General features: G+C 41.2%; 1 protein-coding gene across 2 annotated transcripts in view; it reads left to right on the top strand.

Moving 5' to 3' along the window:
• The window catches only part of ZEB2 (zinc finger E-box binding homeobox 2), a 113970-nt gene that overhangs the window by 71316 nt on the left and 35154 nt on the right, over window positions 1–7500 (top strand). The window lies entirely within an intron of this gene.

Here is a 7500-nt window from a genome sequence, read left to right as displayed (position 1 = left end):
AGAGGTCCCCAAAATCACCGCGCTCCCCCAGCGCCCTAACGCATTGCCTGGGAGGTTTAGGGAAAGCAACACCTCTGGGGGAAGGCGGGCGAGCCCTCATTTCCACCTTAATGGCCGAGCTCTCCTCCCCCCGTGCCGGGGCCGGGCAGGTGATGCTCGCCGGCGTTATCCCCGAGCGGGGCTGATCTCTGCCATTATCCCCCTGATGGGCTCTCAAGTGGCGCGTTACCTGTTAGACACGGGATTTCCTGTTGACACCAGGAAACGGGAAAAAATCCCAAACCAACCCCAAGCGACCCAGGTGGGGCTGCCAAACAAATAGGGGCAGAGGCAAGTGTGGGTATTTTTTTTAATTTTTTTTTTTAGTTTGTTCGATTTCTTTATTTTTTTTTTCTTTAATGGAGAGGCTAGAGGTGCGCAGTGCTTTTGTGTGGAAGTTTGGAGGATTCTCTCCAGAGAATTGTGTCTTTGGGAGGAGAGATGTGGCTACACCAGAAGAAGGTAGGGTTAAACAACACCAAACTGTTTACTCTCTGAACTTTAGAGGAGGAAAGGCTTGTCCCTCCTGAGCTGAAATGCGGGGTTGTTTAGGCTTTAAATTGTGGGTTAAATGCAATATGAAAAATGAGTCAGATGCGTTGCTATTATCTTTGGGGTGGAGGAGGATGAAATGCCAGCAGATACAGAGCTTCTTAATAGAAACAGAGCATCATTATAAGAATGCCTTTTTTTTTTTTTTTTTTAACATGGTGGCATTACTCATTTTAAGTTGCAAAATGACCAGGCTCTGATTTCTGAACCTTTGAGTGCAGTCTAGCTTTTATGACTTTCTACCTACTCCATGGTTTATAAAGTTGAGCAACCTTTAGGGAAGAAGGTGATAGACACAATATCTATTTATGCAAGGACACATTTCCCTTTTCTTTATGTTCTGTTTATTCAAGGTTTTGTTTCCAAGGTCTTATTACTATAAAACTTAAAGCGAGACAAGGTCTGCCCTCATGTCAGATAACAACACCAAAACAATTCTGATGGCTCAGTAGCTTATTATTTCATACTTCCAGGTCTTAAATAAATTACAGTTATTTTCACATTCCTCCTGAATATCCTTCAGGCATGATAATAAGTGCATTTTTCTGAAAGGACTGTTAATATTTCTTTTCTTCTCACCGATTTAAAATATTTTGTTGAATTGTCATGTACAATAATAATTAGAGGGGGTCTTGCTAAATTTCTTTCAGTGTGATGCTTATATTGTTTAGCTTCTTGACATATTTTACGAATCATTGCAGAACTGTTGGCAAATAGATTGTAAATTACAGTGAAATACAGAGGTGCACCAGTAGTCTAAGCATCTTTTCTCCAGCATTCCTTTGCTGCAGCCTTGCAGATTCCTCTTCTTCTTTCTTGGGTTTGGTGGCTTTTTTTTTTGCTTTTTTTTTTTTTTTTTTTTTTTTTTTTTTTTTTTGTTCAATCATCAAAGGCCGTTATTGGCTTGGGTTTTGAAGTGCAGATTATCAAGGTATTATTTCCTTAGAAGTGCAATACTGTAGATCATGGAAAGCAAGAGGACCTGAGTAATTTTCTAGAGAGGAGAAGGCACTAGTCTGAATGATGCAATGAATGACACACATTTAGAGTTGGGTTTTTTCTTCCTGAAGCATCAGTATAATGCTTCTCTAATTTTTAATTTTTTTTTTCTCCATGGGTTAAATAAGGTAGTCAACACCATTGGAATTTTACTAGAGGGGAAGAAAATCATGTTTTTCTGTTCTGTTGGTTTTTTTTTTTTTGGATATGTAGTTACAGGCTGAGTATAAAGTTACAGTCTGTGAATAAGCAAATATGGGTGATTTAAGGTCTGGCTGAGTGATGTGCAGGATGAGATCCTGGTTTCACTGAAATTAAGGAGGTGATATCAAAGTGCCAGAGGAGAAACAATTGATATTGAAAACAAGAGATTGTCCCAGAATTATTTCATTATTTCCAGTGCTTCTAGTAAAATGCAGAACTCATTTAAATGACTTTTTCTTGTATTTATTCCACCTGAACTTAAATTTTAGGGCCCACAAGCCAGGCTGCTCAGGAGCATGCCAAGGGTATGAAGTCTCCAGGCCCTCCTTGCTGGTGCAGAACCCCATGTTCCAGGTTTTGTTCATGAGATTTCGGGGATTTTCCTCTGAAACCTGAGGTGAGAGGGACTGGGAGCATGATAGTGATTTGTTTTGTTGGGAATTTATCAGGTGCAGTGCCATTGGTTTCCAGTCAGTGCTTCCCACTTGCAGCAATTGCTGCTGCAGCTGAGGTTTTGCAGTGATTGGGGTTTACCCTGGACACTGAATGATCTTGTCTCTGGTGTGTTCATTCATGAAGGATCTTCCCATTCCCTTCAGGTAACCAAGGTGGTACTTTTGTATTCAAAAGCAGGTATTGTGATAGTTTACAACTCCTGCTCAATGGTACACCATTCAAAAGGATGGCTCTAAATCCAGGCTTACATAGCATGCAGTGACAACTGACAAGAAGTCTTGTGTGCAATTCTTAAGGGATTTCAGAAAAGTTTTATCTGATTGTTTTTCAAAATATTAAAATCTTCAAGATACAATATTTGGGTAATTCTACCTCTCTCCCACCTGTCTATTTAATAGGAATTAGATACGCAGCACCTCTCTCTGCCATTATTGACTTCCTCTTGCTTGAGGGTGAGGGACAAGTTGACTCATTTGACAAGAACCTACAAACCACTCAGCCACAACCACTCAGCCACCATACCAGTCTTTCTTGACCAGAACAACAACAACAAATTGCTTTATTGGTCTAGATTTACTTAGTGTGAGTAAGAGATTGTTTTTTTACTTTATTTCTACTTTTTATACAAACTTCATCCTAGGTGAATAACCTTAGGACAATTTTGTTTTTACCTTTGAAGTGAAGTAGATGGGCGTTTCCTTCCCAGGTGTCTCCCTCATAATGGGGGGATCCTCTCAGATTCTTCAACCCAGCATGACTGGATAAGAATTATTCTTTTAGCAATCATTTAAGTTAGAAATGATGAAATTAAACTCTTCCAAAGGGACAGTATGAGAGCTGGCTCCCTAAAAAGTAGCCAGGATCAGCTGGGTGTGACAGCATGGTACAAACTGTGTTTCAGGGCCTTCACAGCAAAAGAAAAAGTTCTCAGCAGGCTGATAGACATTATGGTGGATAAATTGCAATTTACTCTCTTCCAGAAACTGCCTAGCTGGTATTTCAGCATAAATTATTCTTTGCTGGAAAAATTGTACTATGGTATAACTACAGAGAGGGAGCAACAGTTTTCTAAGGACTCTTCTAGAATGTAAGATTCTATTCCCTATAAAGTCACACACAAAAATGCATAGACCTCAGAAAAAAAAATATTTTCCTTTAGTTAAGAATCTTTTCATCCTACATAAAAGCTAAAAACAATAATGAAAATAATAAGAGTATCTTTTGGACAAAAGATAATAGACAGCGATGCACAGTTCCAGCACCTCTTTTATCTCCTCTGTCCCTCATCATCAGTCACCACAGTGAGGAAAGAGAACTATCAGACTTGGAACTGTTCTAGTCCAGTAAAAGCTTTGATTTTCTCTCCTCTGCCACAATTCTTAGGCGTGCTGCATAGGAGTTATCACTGCTGTTTGCAAACAGCCAGGGAAAGGAAAGGGGATAAAATATTCACCTCCAAAGTCAACACAGAATGAAGCTATGCATCTATATTTCTCTTTCAAGGACATCATCAAAACTCATGGAGGCAAAGCCATCCACAGCAAACCATGAGGCTGTATAGATTTTAAGGTAATAAAGCTAACATTAACTGTCAGTCTCCAAACTGCAACCATGGTAGCCCTTTTAACTAAAGAGAAAGTTATTTTTTTCTTCTCTGAAGAGGCTTTTTCTTCAAAGACCCTATTGATGGGAAGGTAGAAGGAAACCTGACATCATTTTGGATTCTTCCCAGCCTACCTTCAGGCATCTCTTTCTACTGCTCCTTTCATGGAGGCAGTCAAGTCTTAGTGTGACAATTTTAAAAATATGAAGCCTCTGGGCTATTATGAATTTCTGTCCCCAGAGTGAAACACAGCACAAATCCTACAAGTAAGGAGACTCAGAGGAACTGTCTATTTTCTGTTGTTTTGAGGTGGTCAGCTTGACACTGAAGGTGATATTGTGGGGGGGTGAAAGCCACATCACTTTTTACAAGGGGAAGCTCCTGACAGCACTGGAATATGCAGGCAAATGAGGAAAGAGGAGTAAGGAAGAGAAAGTGAGAAAAAGAAAAGAGCGAGGTGATGGAGGATATGCTGGCAGATGTCAATGGACAGCTTGGGTGATTCTGAGGATGACATGTGTTTTCCAGACAGAACAATGGCATCCAAACTGCTAATCAGAACACAGGGTTGGCTCCGTCCCTCTGCTGTAAATCTTGCATTCTTCTGTCTTCCCTGCAGCCAGCTTTTTCACTTGGTCAGTGGAAAAAGTGGGCTGAAAAGTGGGTTGTGAACTAGGGGCTCTGTAGCCAGATCCATTCTGTTTTCTGGTTCCCCAACATTGAGAAGACAGGAACAAACAGAGATTTTGCAAAATGAAAGTGAATATTTTGTGCCTATTCATCACATTTGAATTGAACTAAATAGCGTTAAACATGAGAGAGTATCTCAGCAGAGCTCACAACTGTTCTTCCTTTTTTGTTCTTCACTTGTCTGTCCAGCCCTGAAAAAGCTTAGAGTATTCTTATATTTTTAAACTAATCAGTAAGATAGCTCTGAGAATAGTTCAGTTCTCTATGTTTAAGAAAGAGAAAAACAGAGTTTGGACAGAGAAAATGAAGTTGCACTATTATGGAGGGAAGTTTCTTGTGCAGTTTGATTCCTCATAAGGTAATGTGCTTGTAGTTCCTTGCAGCTTAGAAGGTATGTCCCTAAATACTTAAAAATCATTGAAATCAGATCAGGGACACAGCTGAGCAGCAACAACATCTTCTTGAACATCCTGAGCAGTAGACTCCTGCCAATTCCATACTGATTTCAAGCACAAGCTGAAGGTATATTGTCTTCCTCCAGGCTATGCTTTTGCTTCTCCTGTGAACAAGCTCTGTAATCTACCAGGAGAGAAGGCTATCTTGAAGGATAAATAAATAATCAATTATTTATGTTTCTAAAAGCATTCAGCTGTGCTCTTACTGCTGTGTAACCATTTAAAAGTATGTATTCAGCAGAGAAATTCCAGTCTGGGAATCCAGTGTGTGTGATTTAATCAGCACCCTCAAGATTCACAGGAAGATGAGTCTCCTCCTGGCTGTCAGCATCCAAACCTGGCCTCTCCCGGCAGAGCAGAGGCAGCTACAGGGATAGCAGGGGCTGGCTGACCACACAACTGCCAAAATTAATGTCTCTCAGTCAAGACATATAAACTTTGATGAATCCCATTGTCATTAGCAGGAACAAAGCAACAAACACTTCCTGAGAAGAGAAGCCAAGAGGGAGCCAAGAGCCTCACCAGCGCGTAGTGTATCTCATCTGACAGTGCAACTTTGGTAGCAGCCTCAGGACTCTGGATAAAAATATAAATAGAAAAAATAATGAAGTCATTTGCCTACACGGTACAGGAGTGTTCCTTGTTATTGGGGTTTGAAATAGTATCACAGGCTCTTCTTGGAGCCTGCAGTGGGCTGGTTATCGGGGTTCAAAACAGCATCCCAGTTTCCTGCTGAAGTCTGTGGTGGGTTTAACTGTTTTCACTAAAGGCATATTCCAAAGGATGTGCATGTAAAGGCAACCTGAGAGGTGAGACACTGACCTAAGCATCGGCTTTTAGGTTTCGGGATTAAGCAACCCTTAATTTGCATTTCAAATTCCTCCATTTTCTGCACCTTTCTAACATCACATATCTTCAGGACAGCTGAGGTCCTGTCTGTTGCCAAAATGCTGCCTCTCAAATCCTAAGCCTTCTTATTTGTGGAGTTTACGTGTTGAAGGTACATTCTATTAGAGTCACCATTCCCATAGCAATTACAGTTGCCTGAGAAATTTCTAAAAATATGCTTTTATTATCAATGTACCTTCCCTGAGAACAGTGTTTATTCTAGGGGGAAAGGAGTGGGTGTACCCTAAGCTTCCTGTTGCCGCCACTTGTATCATCCTTGTTCCTCTTAGGATGAGAGACACTCATTAGTAATAGAACAGAGGAGATGGCAACCACACGCTCACACAGAGCAGGTAAGAATCTGGAGATGACAAAAGCAAGGAAATGCAGGGGCAATACTGTTACTTCATTCTTAGACTGTATCATTTATAGTTAATGTGCTGTGCTGCGCTGCCAGCATTACAGGATTCTGTTATCTGAGAAAGCATAGAAAAGTACTTTGCTGTCTACACGCAGAATTTAGCCATGTGTAAGTCTTTTTGCCCTTAACATTTGCACATACCAAGCCAGGATACGTGCTCATGGCTTGGGATGTCCAGGAACCAGCTGGAAGACAGCAGTTTCCTCTCTCCTGGTTCCAGGCCTGCTGATCCTGAGACTGATCCTGTGGTTTCTCCTCTGGTCATTCACTGGCCTGTCCTTGGCAGGGCTGTCTGTAGACAGGTCATAAGAAGTGTGCAATTCTTCATCACCCAAAGATGAGAAAGGTGTATTTTTGTCCTTCCGTGGACACTTTCATTTTCACCTTGCTCTGCGAATTATTGTCACTTTTCAGCAGCCACCTACTTTTATGTTACATAAAGGGCAGGGAGGGATGGGGCCTGACCTCCCAACACACCTGAGGTGACTGGGCACTCCCAGAAGGTCCAGAAGCCATGGCTGAGGCTGTGCACAATGGGCCAGAGCAGGAGGAAGCCAGCAGCTCCCATCCGGTGGCACGACCAACGCTGTCGCTGTCGCTGCCTTTCCCATCCCTCCTTCTGCAGGGAGCCGTTTGCATAAATTCCTTGCAGATCAGGGAGAAAATTGATCCCCTACTTTTCAGCTCCCTTCTTTTACTGGTTGTCACAACCTTAACAGTACTTGACATCAATGGGAGTTACATTGTGGACTGGGGGCAGTGTTTGGCCCTTAAGCGTAGTTTTTGCATGTTAATACATTAGCAACTGATGTCTTATTTGTTCAGTAACTGACAGAATAATGTACAGAGAGCACGTAAGTATGAAAGGGGGCTAGTTAGGTAATGTTGAGCAGAACATCTTCAAGACAACAGTGCAACCACTGTATTTCAAATGTCAGGCTAATTATTATCAACATTTAAATGTTAGCGTGGGCCATTTTTAATGGTGGAATTTTTCTCAGCAGGTACCACTTAGGGGAGAAAATGTCACATGTAGTTCTGGCATTGCATTGTTGTTCAAAAAAAAAAAAGGAAGGTACATAAAACAAGGAAAGTCTTCATAGAGACAGCAAAAAGAACATCTTGTTTGCTTAAATGTAAAAATAATCTGTCTGATGATAGTATTTGGGGTATCATTTGTTTTAAGGAGGCAT

Source organism: Ammospiza caudacuta, chromosome 8 (assembly GCF_027887145.1).
Source record: "Ammospiza caudacuta isolate bAmmCau1 chromosome 8, bAmmCau1.pri, whole genome shotgun sequence".
In the NCBI taxonomy this organism is placed as follows: Eukaryota; Metazoa; Chordata; class Aves; order Passeriformes; family Passerellidae; genus Ammospiza; species Ammospiza caudacuta.
The sequence above is the reverse complement of the archived record's forward strand: the minus strand, read 5'-3'. Positions and strand labels throughout refer to the sequence as shown.